Genomic DNA, 9,786 nt, shown 5'->3' with positions numbered 1-9,786 from the left:
TGACTACCCCCATATCTAATTAAGATACGGGTAGCTTTACCAGCTTATTGAAGTTCATACTTAATCTTGGATGATTTAAACTTTAAGCTTTTTGAGTTAATATGGCACCAGAAAATTTAAAATGAATTACCGGCCACTGCAGCATGACATAGGATATCTGAAAACGATAAATAGTAGAAATAGTTGTGAATTATTTATTGTGATCTGCAGTGAACAGCTGATATTGGTTATGATTTATCGTTATTAAGAATGTGTTATTAAAAATAGAAAGCAATTTGTGGACGTCACATTTATCGATCGCACGCGCAGGACATGATGTATGGGTTAATCACGTGACGTGTTGACACACAAAGTTTTCCCGTAAAGGTCACATGGTGATGATATTAGTGCCGTTTTTCACATGAAATCACCCATTCATGCGCGCTATTGACTGTGGTAGTAAATCGTATCGGTAAATCTGTTGTTTTTACTCAGTATATTTGTCTGAAAGTTGATTTAAGTTCTTCTCTCCTAACTAGTTTACATTCCTATATATGTGTGATGGCGTACCATATTGTAACAGGAGAAGCGTACAGACTATCGTAGTGGTTAATATGTTTAAAGTGAAAATTGTTGAAATTTTGGTTCTACTAAAGTGATCTATCAGGCTTTATATAGCAGATATCAATAAACTGTTGATACAACCCTTCATAAATCTCACCTAAATCTCGACAACAATGGTTTTTCTCCGAGTACTCTGGCTTTCCTCAAACCAATAAACCTAGCACGCCCTTACATGACTCTGTCTGTTAATATGACGTTGAACTTATAAAACCCAAACCTTCACAAATTTTATCTATATCTCGAGAACGATAAGCAGGTCAGTTGTACTATATTATTCTATTTATTGCCACCAAAGTTGAAGATTTCAAAAGCATGAATAAAAAACACATATGAAAAGCAGTATATTTAAATATGTCCCTATATAAATTAGCGTAATCGCAATGACGTATGAATAAAAACGCAGTGTAGGTTCGGACTACATGTACTTCTAGTTCACGCTTCGATTAGATTTTGCGTCATAAGTTGACGGATTTCAAAATAACAATAAAGAGTTTTATTAGATCCAATTAAATATGTGTTTGACATCAAAACAAAAGATGTGTTCAAGCATTGTAATGGTAATAAACAACAAAATGAATCGCTGATCGGGGCTACAACCGGAAGGATTTCCTCAGGAATATTCGGGGAATTCCATAGTTAAGTCAGTAGTACAGCATCTCACCTAAATATACAGAACATCTGATTGTCGGGGAACAATTCTGGGAGCGTCTAAGCGAACAATAGGTCAACAGATCATATACAGGTGTCCAGGAAAAAAACATTACAGGTAGCCTATCCGAAACAGCATCGTCAGCTTTATTCTCCGTCTTTGCATTCAAAATAGGCCTACACACATACAATTTGATTAGTTTGATTAGTTTAAGGTCCTATTAACAGCCAGGGTCATGTAAGGACGTGCCAGGTTTGTTGATGGAGGAAAGCCGGAGTACCCGGAGAAAAACCACCGACCAGCGGTCAGTACCTGGCAACTGCCCCACATGGGATTCGAACCCGCTTCCCAGAGGTGGAGGGCTTGTGGTAATATGTCGGGACATCTTAACCACTCGGCCACCGCGGCCCAACACACATACAAACACCTATCCTACGTACAATAACATAAAAGTCATGACTATCAAGAATTTAGTCCATATCGCGTTCGTACACCGATACATACATGACAAACATTCAGCAGCTCAACGGTCATACCATCAATAGGCTATATATCAGTAACTTTCCTCGGTTGAAAAATATGGCGGCTCGCTCACTTCGGACCGAATCACTACCTAGTTAGATATGTGGGTAGTCACTACATACCGGTAGTCGTTCCGCCTACACAAATTTTACCTAAATCTCGACAATGATAAGTAGGTCAGTTGTACTATATATTACAAGTCTAGTACAGTCCTACACAAATCTTACCTAAATCTCGACAACGATAAGTAGGTCAGTTGTACTATATATTACAAGTCTAGTACAGTCCTACACAAATCTTACCTAAATATCGACAATGATAAGTAGGTCAGTTGTACTATATATTACATGTCTAGTACAACCCTACACAAATCTTACCTAAATATCGACAATGATAAGTAGGTCAGTTGTACTATATATTACATGTCTAGTACAACCCTACACAAATCTTACCTAAATCTCGACAATGATAGTAGTAGGTCAGTTGTACTATATATTACAAGTCTAGTACAGTCCTACACAAATCTTACCTAAATATCGACAATGATAAGTAGGTCAGTTGTACTATACATTACATGCCTAGTAAAGCCCTACACAAATCTTACCTAAATCTCGACAATGATAAGTAGGTCAGTTGTACTATATATTACATGTCTGGTACAGTCCTACACAAATCTTACCTAAATCTCGACAATGATAAGTAGGTCAGTTGTACTATATATTACATGTCTAGTACAGCCCTACACAAATCTTACCTAAATCTCGACAATGATAAGTAGGTCAGTTGTACTATATATTACAAGTCTAGTACAGTCCTACACAAATCTTACCTAAATATCGACAATGATAAGTAGGTCAGTTGTACTATATATTACATGTCTGGTACAGTCCTACACAAATCTTACCTAAATCTCGACAATGATAAGTAGGTCAGTTGTACTATATATTACAAGTCTAGTACAGTCCTACACAAATCTTACCTAAATCTCGACAATGATAAGTAGGTCAGTTGTACTATATATTACAAGTCTAGTACAGTCCTACACAAATCTTACCTAAATCTCGACAATAAGTAGGTCAGTTGTACTACATATTACATGTCTAGTACAGTCCTACACAAATCTTACCTAAATCTCGACAATGATAAGTAGGTCAGTTGTACTATATATTACAAGTCTAGTACAGTCCTACACAAATCTTACCTAAATCTCGACAACGATAAGTAGGTCAGTTGTACTATATATTACATGTCTGGTACAGCCCTACACAAATCTTACCTAAATCTCGACAACGATAAGTAGGTCAGTTGTACTATACATTACATGCCTAGTACAGCCCTACACAAATCTTACCTAAATCTCGACAATGATAAGTAGGTCAGTTGTACTATATATTACATGTCTGGTACAGTCCTACACAAATCTTACCTAAATCTCGACAATGATAAGTAGGTCAGTTGTACTATATATTACATGTCTGGTACAGCCCTACACAAATTTTACCTAAATCTCGACAATGATAAGTAGGTCAGTTGTACTATATATTACAAATCTAGTACAGTCCTACGCAAATCTTACCTAAATCTCGACAACGATAAGTAGGTCAGTTGTACTATATATTACATGTCTGGTACAGTCCTACACAAATCTTACCTAAATCTCGACAATGATAAGTAGGTCAGTTGTACTATATATTACATGTCTGGTACAGCCCTACACAAATTTTACCTAAATCTCGACAATGATAAGTAGGTCAGTTGTACTATATATTACATGTCTGGTACAGTCCTACACAAATCTTACCTAAATCTCGACAACGATAAGTAGGTCAGTTGTACTATATATTACATGTCTAGTACAGCCCTACACAAATCTTACCTAAATCTCGACAATGATAAGTAGGTCAGTTGTACTATATATTACATGTCTGGTACAGTCCTTCACAAATCTTACCTAAATCTCGACAACGATAAGTAGGTCAGTTGTACTATATATTACAAGTCTAGTACAGTCCTACACAAATCTTACCTAAATCTCGACAATGATAAGTAGGTCAGTTGTACTATATATTACAAGTCTAGTACAGCCCTACACAAATCTTACCTAAATCTCGACAATGATAAGTAGCTAGGTCAGTTGTACTATATATTACAAGTCTGGTACAGCCCTACACAAATCTTACCTAAATCTCGACAATGATAAGTAGGTCAGTTGTATTATACATTACAAGTCTAGTACAGTCCTACACAAATCTTACCTAAATCTCGACAACGATAAGGAAGTCAGTTGTACTATATATTACATGTCTGGTACAGTCCTACATAAATCTTACCTAAATCTCGACAACGATAAGTAGGTCAGCTGTACTATATATTACAAGTCTCGACATAGGAAGATCGATACCATGTATTATGTATACATTACTTACGGTAATTTGATATTTTGTTATGCATGGTGACAGAGATAATTTTAACCTTTCAGAAGGTACTGCCGCTCTCGATGTTCAGGTTCATTTTACATCTCTTGCTAGATTTGTTAAATAATCAGTACCGATCATATGTCTGGTGACGTCACGTGCCAGATGATATCACGTGTCTGGTTGATTAATAGAACCTAACATGGGTCTGTAAAATGGACAGGAATTTCTCCCATACTTCACAGGGATATAACGCGGTTGCTAGGGAAAAGATATTTCTATCTTACACAGGGGGTGTAAGACAGCTCACACGCGCTAGACAATAACGTGATGTCATCAATACATGCGGCGTAACTGCGGCGCGCATTGTAGATGACGTCATCAATTTTGACGCATAACGACGTTCCTGCTATAATGGCGCGATGAAAAAGCTGGAAACCAAGTGGAATTTCGTCATTTTACTACTAAGTATGGGAGAAAAAGAATCAAACATGGGTCTGTGAAGTGGACAGGGATATCTCAACCCTCGTGAAAGATTTTGGCCGTCAACCCTCGGCAAGAGCCGAGGGTTGACGGCCAAAATCTTTCACGAGGGTTGAGATATCCCTGTCCACTTCACAGACCCATGTAAGATTCTATTATTCTCTTACCCCAGACAGGGATATCCACAGTTTTACCAGTGTGAATTTTTTCTATCTCACCCTAGGGTAAAGACAAGCTACACGAGATCTTCGCACGCACGTGCTCAACAATAGCATGACGTCACGACAACAGGACCATGACCATGGTGATAGTATAATAACGTCACGACAACAATGAAATGACGTCACAAAGACGGCGAAAACGGCGATTGTTTAAGGTCACGTCATCCTCACTTGCATAAGTGACACGTTTATTAAAGACACAAAGTTGTGCACGGGATACGAGAAAAAGAATCATTCATCCTCTTTGGGGTGAGACAGGAGATCTCAACCCTCGGGGTAAGATTCCTAAGCTGTCAAAAAATCGGCAAAGCCTCGTGATTGACAACTCGAAAATCTTCTCCCTCGATTCTCCTGTCTCACCCAAAAAGGGGTGAAAGATTCTATTAATCTCAACCCCAGGGAAAGATTTTTGCTTTTCAACCCTTCAGTTCCTAATAATCCTGTGGAGTATGGAAGAAAACCTCAATCCTAATATCGTTATATTATATTTCCAATAATGATCAGGATTAGGATCAGGATTGTTTGTATATATAAGCCTGATGTTAATGAAAAGACACGTGTTTATATGAAACAATAGCTTATAGAGCCGTGGTAAGGATCTGTACAGATAATCCACAGTAATCAATGTGACATTAACTTATAGAGCCGTGGTAAGGATCTGTACAGATAATCCACAGTAATCAATGTGACATTAACTTATAGAGCCGTGGTAAGGATCTGTACAGATAATCCACAGTAATCAATGTGACATTAACTTATAGAGCCGTGGTAAGGATCTGTACAGATAATCCACAGTAATCAATGTGACATTAACTTATAGAGTCGTGGTAAGGATCTGTACAGATAATCCACGGTAATCAATGTGACATTAACTTATAGAGCCGTGGTAAGGATCTGTACAGATAATCCACAGTAATCAATGTGACATTAACTTATAGAGGCGTGGTAAGGATCTGTACAGATATCCACAGTAATCAATGTGACATTAACTTATAGAGCCGTGGTAAGGATCTGTACAGATAATCCACAGTAATCAATGTGACATTAACTTATAGAGCCGTGGTAAGGATCTGTACAGATAATCCACAGTAATCAATGTGACATTAACTTATAGAGCCGTGGTAAGGATCTGTACAGATAATCCACAGTAATCAATGTGACATTAACTTATAGAGCCGTGGTAAGGATCTGTACAGATATCCACAGTAATCAATGTGACATTAAACTTATAGAGCCGTGGTAAGGATCTGTACAATAATCCACAGTAATCAATGGACATTAACTTATAGAGCCGTGGTAAGGATCTGTACAGATAATCCACTAATCAATGTGACATTAACTTATAGAGCCGTGGTAAGGATCTGTACAATAATCCACAGTAATCAATTGACATTAACTTATAGAGCCGTGGTAAGGATCTGTACAGATAATCCACAGTAATCAATGTGACATTAACTTATAGAGCCGTGGTAAGGATCTGTACAGATAATCCACAGTAATCAATGTGACATTAACTTATAGAGCCGTGGTAAGGATCTGTACAGATAATCCACGGTAATCAATGTGACATTAACTTATAGAGCCGTGGTAAGGATCTGTACAGATAATCCACAGTAATCAATGTGACATTAACTTATAGAGCCGTGGTAAGGATCTGTACAGATAATCCACAGTAATCAATGTGACATTAACTTATAGAGCCGTGGTAAGGATCTGTACAGATAATCCACAGTAATCAATGTGACATTAACTTATAGAGCCGTGGTAAGGATCTGTACAGATAATCCACAGTAATCAATGTGACATTAACTTATAGAGCCGTGGTAAGGATCTGTACAGATAATCCACAGTAATCAATGTGACATTAACTTTATAGAGCCGTGGTAAGGATCTGTACAGATAATCCACGGTAATCAATGTGACATTAACTTATAGAGCCGTGGTAAGGATCTGTACAGATAATCCACGGTAATCAATGTGACATTAACTTATAGAGCCGTGGTAAGGATCTGTACAGATAATCCACAGTAATCAATGTGACATTAACTTATAGAGCCGTGGTAAGGATCTGTACAGATAATCCACAGTAATCAATGTGACATTAACTTATAGAGCCGTGGTAAGGATCTGTACAGATAATCCACAGTAATCAATGTGACATTAACTTATAGAGCCGTGGTAAGGATCTGTACAGATAATCCACAGTAATCAATGTGACATTAACTTATAGAGCCGTGGTAAGGATCTGTACAGATAATCCACAGTAATCAATGTGACATTAACTTATAGAGCCGTGGTAAGGATCTGTACAGATAATCCACAGTAATCAATGTGACATTAACTTATAGAGCCGTGGTAAGGATCTGTACAGATAATCCACAGTAATCAATGTGACATTAACTTATAGAGCCGTGGTAAGGATCTGTACAGATAATCCACAGTAATCAATGTGACATTAACTTATAGAGCCGTGGTAAGGATCTGTACAGATAATCCACAGTAATCAATGTGACATTAACTTATAGAGCCGTGGTAAGGATCTGTACAGATAATCCACAGTAATCAATGTGACATTAACTTATAGAGCCGTGGTAAGGATCTGTACAGATAATCCACAGTAATAACATCACTGACATGGTTGTATCTGTACAGGTGACGTCACTAACATCACTGACATGGTTGTATGGTGACGTCACTAACATCACTGACATGGTTGTATGGTGACGTCACTAACATCACTGACATGGTTGTATGGTGACGTCACTAATAATCCACTGACATGGTTGTTATGGTGACGTCACTAACATCACTGACATGGTTGTATGGTGACGTCACTAACATCACTGACATGGTTGTATGGTGACGTCACTAACATCACTGACATGGTTGTATGGTGACGTCACTAACATCACTGACATGGTTGTATGGTGACGTCACTAACATCACTGACATGGTTGTACGGTGACGTCAATAACATCACTGACATGGTTGTGTGGTGACGTCACTAACATCACTGACATGGTTGTATGGTGACGTCACTAACATCACTGACATGGTTGTATGGTGACGTCACTAACATCACTGACATGGTTGTATGGTGACGTCACTAACATCACTGACATGGTTGTATGGTGACGTCACTAACATCACTGACATGGTTGTATGGTGACGTCACTAACATCACTGACATGGTTGTACAGTGACGTCACTAACATCACTGACATGGTTGTATGGTGACGTCACTAACATCACTGACATGGTTGTATGGTGACGTCACTAACATCACTGACATGGTTGTATGGTGACGTCACTAACATCACTGACATGGTTGTATGGTGACGTCACTAACATCACTGACATGGTTGTATGGTGACGTCACTAACATCACTGACATGGTTGTATGGTGACGTCACTAACATCACTGACATGGTTGTATGGTGACGTCACTAACATCACTGACATGGTTGTATGGTGACGTCACTAACATCACTGACATGGTTGTATGGTGACGTCACTAACATCACTGACATGGTTGTATGGTGACGTCACTAACATCACTGACATGGTTGTATGGTGACGTCACTAACATCACTGACATGGTTGTATGGTGACGTCACTAACATCACTGACATGGTTGTATGGTGACGTCACTAACATCACTGACATGGTTGTATGGTGACGTCACTAACATCACTGACATGGTTGTATGGTGACGTCACTAACATCACTGACATGGTTGTATGGTGACGTCACTAACATCACTGACATGGTTGTATGGTGACGTCACTAACATCACTGACATGGTTGTATGGTGACGTCACTAACATCACTGACATGGTTGTATGGTGACGTCACTAACATCACTGACATGGTTGTACGGTGACGTCATTAACATCACTGACATGGTTGTACGGTGACGTCACTAACATCACTGACATGGTTGTATGGTGACGTCACTAACATCACTGACATGGTTGTATGGTGACGTCACTAACATCACTGACATGGTTGTATGGTGACGTCACTAACATCACTGACATGGTTGTATGGTGACGTCACTAACATCACTGACATGGTTGTATGGTGACGTCACTAACATCACTGACATGGTTGTATGGTGACGTCACTAACATCACTGACATGGTTGTATGGTGACGTCACTAACATCACTGACATGGTTGTATGGTGACGTCACTAACATCACTGACATGGTTGTATGGTGACGTCACTAACATCACTGACATGGTTGTATGGTGACGTCACTAACATCACTGACATGGTTGTATGGTGACGTCACTAACATCACTGACATGGTTGTATGGTGACGTCACTAACATCACTGACATGGTTGTATGGTGACGTCACTAACATCACTGACATGGTTGTATGGTGACGTCACTAACATCACTGACATGGTTGTATGGTGACGTCACTAACATCACTGACATGGTTGTATGGTGACGTCACTAACATCACTGACATGGTTGTATGGTGACGTCACTAACATCACTGACATGGTTGTATGGTGACGTCACTAACATCACTGACATGGTTGTATGGTGACGTCACTAACATCACTGACATGGTTGTATGGTGACGTCACTAACATCACTGACATGGTTGTATGGTGACGTCACTAACATCACTGACATGGTTGTATGGTGACGTCACTAACATCACTGACATGGTTGTATGGTGACGTCACTAACATCACTGACATGGTTGTATGGTGACGTCACTAACATCACTGACATGGTTGTATGGTGACGTCACTAACATCACTGACATGGTTGTATGGTGACGTCACTAACATCACTGACATGGTTGTATGGTGACGTCACTAACATCACTGACATGGTTGTATGGTGACGTCACTAACATCACTGACATCACT

Source organism: Argopecten irradians, chromosome 13 (assembly GCF_041381155.1).
Source record: "Argopecten irradians isolate NY chromosome 13, Ai_NY, whole genome shotgun sequence".
NCBI lineage: Eukaryota > Metazoa > Mollusca > Bivalvia > Pectinida > Pectinidae > Argopecten > Argopecten irradians.
Note: the sequence above shows the minus strand (reverse complement) of the source record.